We start from the raw sequence: 8614 nt of genomic DNA, 5'->3' as shown, positions 1-8614 counted from the left end.
GACCTCTCGCTCAAGACGCCCTAGCCGACCCAATGGACTAGTTTGTAGGCAAGGCTAGGTGTCCACACACGAGCCTAAGAGGAAACAAGAAACCTATTCGCTCAGGACTAGGGGAGCAAAAGGAAGAAGGACTCATGTCGTTTCCATGCTTTCTTCCCGTATCGCACCGGATCTGCGATCATCCTTTGCCTTTCTATCGCTCCAATGGATCACGCACATATTAGCCCCGCAGGCCAACCCCCAGGTTAAGATACACATTCATGGGCACAAATCTAAGGGGATGAAGCACATTCCAATTCAAAAGGAAAGTAAGTGAAAGAGCGGCGGAATGACAAGTGAATACGCCAATCACACTTCATTCACATAAAACCCAAGCAAGTTCTTTACAAAAAGGACAAACACGCAACTTAGGACCCTTACACAAGGGTCATCACTTACCGGAGGCCTAGAACTAGTGTTGTATGGCAGGCACTTCGTTCCAGTTCCACAAGCAGCGGTACCACTCACAGTAGAGATTCATCGCACAACCTCCCCAACGTGTGACCTAGGGCAACGCCGAGGACGGCATTGCCTTAGCGTGAACACCTTGACATCACAATATGCCACCAGGTCACATGTGATAGGTGACTACACAAAGCTAAACTACCATAACCAAAATAGGGCAAGGCTATGCACCGCACGGGAGCAAGGAAAAGAAGACGCCCGTACAACCCAAAGGAAAACAAAGAAGGGCGCGATGCCGCCGAACCTATTTTACCAATGTTTAGGTCGCAAAAATAGGGTCATGCTAAACCAAACCTCATGGGTCGATCCTAGGATAGAGCTACATGGCCACGACATTCGAATGGCTAGACCAACGATGATCATGGATAGACGGCATCACACAGGAGAATTGAATTCTAGGACATGAATTGAAAGAAATATCTTCACCTAAAAATTCTCCAAGAACCCCAGGCACACCTTAGGGCTCTTAGCCATCACCACGGATGACCTCCTCTACATCCATGATAGCGACGATGGTGTCTGTAGTAGCGACGAAATCATTAACCAGCTCAGCCCGCTCTTCTGGCTGGACGCACTCTAAGAACCCAGGCACCACCCGATGGAGGTTCACCTTGGTCCATAGATGCATGGCGGCAAGGGCAATGCTAGCCCCTTGCCGTATTCCTACCACCACCACCCGTTCATGATCCTCTGCCATGATGAACCCCCGGAGGCGAGCCGCTGCCTCCTCGTGGCGAGAAACCGCTAGCCGCTCCTTCAATGCTGGCAACAAGACAACACGAAGATCAGCGGCTCTAGACATCCATATGAGCATTGAGACGAAGGAAACCCTCACCTACAATGTGAGTCTAGGCAACAACGGTCACCGCTTGTGCGGTGACAAACTTGCCCTCCAAGGCGGCGAGAGCGACCTTAGTGGCGTCAAGGTCGAGCTCCAGCTACCTCGCCTCGTGGGCAGCCATAGAAAACCACCGGTGAGCTTTGTCTGCCTCATGGATGAGGTGGCGAAACTCCCGATGATCGCCTAGAGATGACGAAGACGCACCCCTGGCGGGCCCCAGCCGGAGCAACGCCAGCAGCACTGATGACCCTTCTCGACGCAGCATGAGAGACAGCCCCGAGGAGCACTTGAGGTCAACTCAGGTTAACACCACAACTCAAAACATTGCTTAAATGCTTATCCCTATTAGCGTAGTAGACCTCGAAGACATAGCGGTGAACCACTGGCCTCTGGCGACCCCTCTCGTGGATGATTATCGCGATTCATTGACCCGAAGAGGAAGGAAACTATGAGCACCCGAGGGCAAAAAGGAAGAGGCAGTGGGCATGCATTGGAAAGCGAACAATCCCCTCTGCCATACCGGTCCTCATGATTTATAGCTCCCGCAACCAGCCACAGCGGACACCTCAGGCGCACACGTGCTCAACTTTATTTACTAACCACCTTCTCGTAGCGCTAGGGAGGCAGAGGTGGCCAGGCGAAAGATTGAGCAGTGGGTGCGAACACGGCAACATATCCCGAGTAAGCCTTGAACCTTTCGCCTTTACTATCTTTTGTTTCACGTGCCCATTGTAAGGAAAATGGACCCTTGGCCCATTTACTTTGGATTTTGGTGTTTGATGATCAATACAACCAAATTGGACTAATGAATTTGCAAGTGATTGTTTTGTAGTTCAATAGGATGGAAGACGTGACTTGGACAAAGGTGACATGACGATCCAATGATCAACACCTCAAGCAAGACCTTAGAAGCACAAGAGAAGACCCAAGATATCAAGCAAAGTCCAAGCATAAAGATAGGAACCAAGTCGTACGTAAGATCGCGAAGAAACGAGCTCGTAGAGGTGACCGGACGCTGGAAGAAGCGACCGGACGCTGGACCGGAGACTCGGTAGAACAGGCGTCATCAGCAGTGATCGGACGCTAGCGGCAACCGACCGGACGTAGGGCAGCAGCGTTCGATCGAGTATAGAGAGGTTCTAGAGCGGCAAAACTATGACCGGACGCATCCGGTGGCAGGTGACCGGACACTGGCAGCGTCCAATCAAGTGTTCGTGGCTCCAACGGTTGAGACGACCAGACACGTCTGGTCAGGACGAGTTTAGCATCCGGTCAGTAGCAGAAAAGCGGGATTTCATCCCCAATGGCTACTTTCTCTGTGGGGCTTATAAATACAACCCCCAACCGGCCAAATGAGGTGTGTGGAGCTGAGGAAACATACCAAGGGTGTTGATACACCATTTTAGTGATCTCCACTTGCATAGTGCTTAGTGATTCATCAGGTGATTAGCGTAGGTGCTTTTGCAAAGTGCTTAGGTTGATTAGACCACCGCTCATGCGCTTGCTCTAGGTTTAGGCCTAGTGTTTAAGTGAGGTTTGCATACCTCTTACCACTAGGTGCTTGTGAGCATCATTGTTGTACATCGGAGGGGCTTATAGTCTTGCGAGATCACACCAACCGCGTTTGTGGTGTGGCCACCACCGTGTACCGAAGGGAACATGGCCCACGGCATTTCGGCCGGAAGCTTGATAGTGAAGACGACGGGGAGCATCCGGGAGAGGCTTGCCGGAAGGCACATAGGAGACCCACTTGCGCGTGGGGAAGGCCCGAGGCTATCCACGGAGTTACTCGACCAGAAACTTGGCCCTTGCGAGGGACTCCAACGAGGACTAGGGGGGAAGCTTGCGCGCTTCTCGATACCTCGGTAAAAATATCAGAGTCGTCGATGGGAGTTTGCATATCTCTACCTTGCTCTTTAGCTTCTGCATTTATATTAATTGTATTACTCCTTTTGCGGTAGAGATAGCAACACACTAGCAAAACCGTAGTTGCACATTTAGATAGTTTATCTTTTGCATAGGTCTTGCTACGGTTAGAAAAAGAGGCCATAGTTTAGAGTTGAAGTTTTTAAGTTGCCTAATTCACCCCCCCCCCCCCTCTTAGGCGTTACGGTCCCCTTCACCCATGATTTATGGCGCACGACCATTTACATGAGGGCACCACCAAGACACGATGTGGCTAGGAGAGGTCAATAACCCCCTAGATTCACGCGCCGAGCGACCCTCCGCATCCATGACCTCGCATCGTGCTTAGGAAACCTCCTCTTGGGCCGACCCTTGGAAGGGCTCGAGGCCACAAAAGGGATAGGGACAGGGAGGAGATGGGCCCCCATGGCTCTAATCGGTGGTGCAGAGCCATATGACCATCTCTCCCTATATTCGAGTCATCCGCTTTGAAGTCTCCTGGGTTGACCCCCTCTGGTGGGAGGCATCTTGCCCTCTAGCCGTTACAGAGGTGGTTGGGGACCAACGGGATTGACAATCAATGATTTATGGAACCTCTCACGTGAGGCACAGCCGAACTCCACGTCAATTGGGGAGGATATTGGGTTCCTCTCGGATTACCCATAGACCCCGACGAGGCGCACCGCTCCGACCACGTGGTTACGGTGGACATGCAACTCCTCGCGTGGGGCGAAACCAGACCCGCTTGTTACAAGGCAACATGACCTCTCATGGTCGGCAAGGACACCAGGAAAAAATGGAGTTGGGTCCCCGCAACCCCAAAAGAGGTCAGGGCCAAGCCCCAACCAACTCTGCCCTACGTCCTAGGTCTCAGACCTAAGGCCTGTTCCAAACACTCACAAACCGTTAGGGGTCCACGACCTCTACAGGAGAGATTGATGAAGAAAAGAGGCCGGGGTGACACGTAAGGCGAAGCCCAAAGCGTGATTGTGGCTCAGTCACGTAGAAGAAACAAAAGGTTCAAGACCTACGAGCCGATGTGCGACCGTAAAAAGCCTCACGGCCATACGAAAAGGGGGTTAGGGACATGGTTCCTCGCATCAAATGATTTATCCGGCTACATTAGACAAAGGAGCAGCCCCAAGGGCGCTCAGCAAGGAAAGCCCAAAACTTAGGGAAAGCCTCTTCTCGCTTAGCACCCACCGATACAAGAACGGGCGCACCGCTCGTAGGGTGCTAAGACCAAGTGTCACCACGGTGACACCACAACACAATCTGGAGGAAAGCACCACGGGCACAAGAGGTGGTGAGGCATGCGAGAGAGGTTGGGGTCGCCGAGGCTAGAGACCAATGCCGGTCCGCTCCAGGAAACAAGAGGAAAGCGATAAAGCGCCCCCGAATTCCTAGAAACGCTAATCATGGATGCGGGGACTAGTGTTTTAGTGACCCCAAACCTAGAGGGTCTAGAGGTTGCTGGAACCACTGGGCCTAGAAAGCACTCCGGTCACCTCTCTCGTACCCTCCGACTCACAAATTCCCTTCTAACACTAGGCGTTGGGGGGAGCGATCCCCGAGGGCTGCATGACTAGAACCACATGGTTCACCTTGATAATCTCTCTCTTTTCTTTCCTTCAAACTCACGCCCCTCGAAGGGGCTGAGGAAGCGACTCACCTAAATGGTTGCAGAACGACCAAACGAAAGGAAGGCCCCTATTTATAGGTCCAAAGGCAAACTGTGGGGAGTCATAGCCAATGTCAGATACCCATGTGAGGTCAGGAAAAATCAAGATCTTCCCAAAGGCAGGAATGACACAACATCGATGGGAACGCTCGGCCCTGCCTAGATCACAAACCCTAGTACATAGCCCACTGACGCGACAAGGCATGATAGTCATGTACCACGACGATAGGACATCCTGACAGGACAAATCATAACGGCCACCCGCCGCATTGAATGTGTCAGCCCGCAAGGGGTCAAGCAACAAAGCTAGAGTGGGCCACGACCATGAGCCCATGTTCCATACAAGCACGCACATCAGCGCTTTCACGATCACTTCATGATCGCAAAAATGCTCGAGGGCTACTGTCGGGGTTATGACCCTGGGCTATCGCAAGGAGCCGATTAGTTGGCAGGCCACACGGCCCGTAACTCCTCAGGTTAAGAATGGGCTGAACTATCGTGGCCCAGCTGGGACGAGCATGCCAAGCCAACGCCTAGGTCAGGGTCGGCCACGACCCTTTCTCCTACCTTAACCATGTAGAAGACGCTCGACCTCTCCCCCGTCATGACCCCTGGGCGAGACAGGGAGAGACCAAGCGTGGCTCAGTACGCTTGCTCTGACAAAAGCAAGCACGCCGCACTGACCACACAAGGACCGAGGGGATGGTAGTCACCACGGTCCAGTCAGACGCCATCCTTGTGCCACGCCGCACCAATGAGACAGCACCGCACAATAGTGGTAATGGGTACAAAACCCACTGTCCGAATACGAACCGATAGGACACGCGTATGATCCCACCCACAACGGGATGGGACCCATGACAAGGGTCTCGACTTAGAGACCTTTCTGGCTGGCGAAGCGCCCTGGTCCCAACGACCGGGGTCGTGGCCCTTAGCCCCCACAAAGCGGCCAGGTGAACAACGACCCAGGGTAGCCACTTACTACGGGTACGACGCCCTAGGAATTATGGAAACAACGGCAAAGGCCTTGATGGATGCCGTGTTGCATAGGACAGCTAACGAATCATCACCATTGGTACAGTGCTACCACGGCCGGCACAGTAGCACCACGTCAGACCCTGCCGCGATGTGGCCACAAGACCGCCCGAGCGAGCATCAGAAGACGGCATAGCTTGCAAGCCAAGTTAGCTAGGACCTCCCTCAGGCTCTCGACCCTTCAGTTGGGGGAACCTTATCTTTGTAACGAGCCCTGGCCCCAAACTCTATATAAGGGCAGCCAGGGCTCCCATCTAGGGATCTTGACATTCTTCGTCCTCTACCATTTCATCCATAGCAGTAGTGCTCCTAGAGCTTCTCTTCGGGCTGCCCCTCGTCTAGCATAGGTTCTACCACCTCTTTCACCATTCTTGCATCCCCCATTATAAGAACTTCAGAGCATTCAAGTAAGGAATACGCACTCGATCTTCTCTAAGACTGGACGTAGGGCTCTGGCCTGAACTAGTATAAATCCTTGTGCCTATTGGATGCTACCATCGTCTTCCTAGAGCAACGCGGCAATCGTATAAATTTACTAGTCCGGTTTACAAAACACCGACATATACCCTTGTGTGGCTGCTCCAACAAGGACTAGTGGAGAGTGCCAACTCTCCGGTACATCAAGAAAACATCGTTGTGTTCCTAACCCTTCTCCTTTACATTTGAGCATTTATTTTTAAACAATTTTATTCATGTCTTTACATTACTAGAATTGCCATGCTAGTGTAGGGTTGGAATCAAGTACACAAAACTTTTGGGTGTAGCATAGAAACATAATCTAGGCACAAGGGTGAAGTAGGTTAAACAGTAGGTTTTAATTGTTGCGAGAAAATTTAGATTAGTCCAATTCATTCCCCTCTTGGGTATCTTGATCCTTTCACTGTTTTAAGGTCTAGCATTCTATGCAATCAATACACCAAAACATCGACTGTGGCATATTTGCATCACTTAGTAATGTAGAGTATATCGAACTTGGTAAGTAGACAAAACCTTCTTAGAGTTCACTTGTTGGTCAACTTGTTGATTTTCTTCCATTACTTTCTGTTGTAAATGCAATAATCCTCTCTGCTTCTCCTCCTGCACCAAAAAATGCTTCAATATATATTTAAAGTGAGTATCTTGAGAATGACAAAAATGCCAATCACCTCCTTTGAGTTCTGAAGCTCCAATTCATCCTGCATCCTCTGGCGTTCTTCCACATGCTTCATCCTTAGTGATTTTATTTGAAGTTCATGTTCTTTGCTATAGCAATGACAGCCTCTGCATATTTATACATATTTCATTAGTATGGAAACCTGCATGATCAAAGTATCTTGCGGAATTTGTTACTGACCTCCCTCAATTCATTCTCCGTTGGTTCAAAGTGGTCATCTTCTGCGGTGCATTGGATGGGGTGAGGAGATCGGCAGCCTCCTACATGCTTTTTGGTGCCGGAAGAGAAAGTGGCGGATCCATCCTCACTAGCACCTCTTGGGTTTGCCACGGATCGACCCTTCCTTCCAGGATGTTTCGTCCCTCCTGACTGTTTTGTCGCCTCAGTTGTAGTCGCCAGCATTGGAACAAAAGTGGCAGGCACGGCAGATCCCAAGCCATTCCGAGTTCATCTGTCGAGTTGGTGGTGATTCATCTATCTGGTTTTTGTTTATCATGGTGAGCGAGCTATCTTTAAACTTTTTTTATTTTATGTTTGTACTAAATCCTTTACATTTAAATTTGACTTCAAAAATTTGATTGTGGTGTTTAAATAATCTATGCATTAAAATATTTTAAATTGTGAAGGAAAAATGATGCAAATACATAGTCAAAATGCTGAAATTAAAGAGAGAAAAATAATATGAACTCTGGTTTAGAGGTACCTAGAGATAGGGGAAACTGGCCTATAGGATGCACCGTATTCTATTTGTTTGCCTGAGCCCTTGTTTAGTTCTACCCCAAATTCTCAAAAAGTGCTACAGTACCTGTCACATCGAATGTTTGCGGTCTGTGCATGGAGCATTAAATGTAGACGAAAAAAAAAACTAATTGCACAGTTTGGTGGGAAATTGCGAGACGAACGTTTTGAGCCTAATTAGTCAATGTTTGGACACTAATTGCCAAATAAAAACGAAGATGCTACAGTAGCACCAAATTCCAAATTTCGCGAGGGCTGAATGAAGCTACGAGTCAGGCCCACATGCTTTCTAAAGCATTCAAGAATCTCGCTCTAGGGAAACGAAATTGGATTTCATTTTCCCTGGCCTGACTTGCATGTTGTAGCCTTGGGCCATGTGAAGGAGCTGCTTGTGAGTGCAGGAGACCTAAGCCCATGGTTGATGCAGATAAACAAATCTAGGATCTGTTCCTGCTGGTCCATCTGGTGCAGCTCAAACAAACCTTATAAGTTGCACCATTTGTACTTGTCCTAACAAGTTCTGGTCTACCCCTCCGTCCCTTTTTAACTGCCGTTCTCACTTCTTGATTAGTCAAACATACTCACGTTTGACCAAATATATATATATGAAAATATAAAATATTAATGGTACATAATCAGTACCATTAGATAGATCGTTGAATATGTTTTTATAATAAACTTATTTAAAGATACAAATGATACTAATATTTTTATAAGACTAGTTAAATTTAAGAAAGTTTGATCGGCACAAATACTA

The sequence above is a fragment of the Miscanthus floridulus genome, chromosome 1 (assembly GCF_019320115.1).
Source record: "Miscanthus floridulus cultivar M001 chromosome 1, ASM1932011v1, whole genome shotgun sequence".
In the NCBI taxonomy this organism is placed as follows: Eukaryota; Viridiplantae; Streptophyta; class Magnoliopsida; order Poales; family Poaceae; genus Miscanthus; species Miscanthus floridulus.
The sequence above is the reverse complement of the archived record's forward strand: the minus strand, read 5'-3'. Positions refer to the sequence as shown.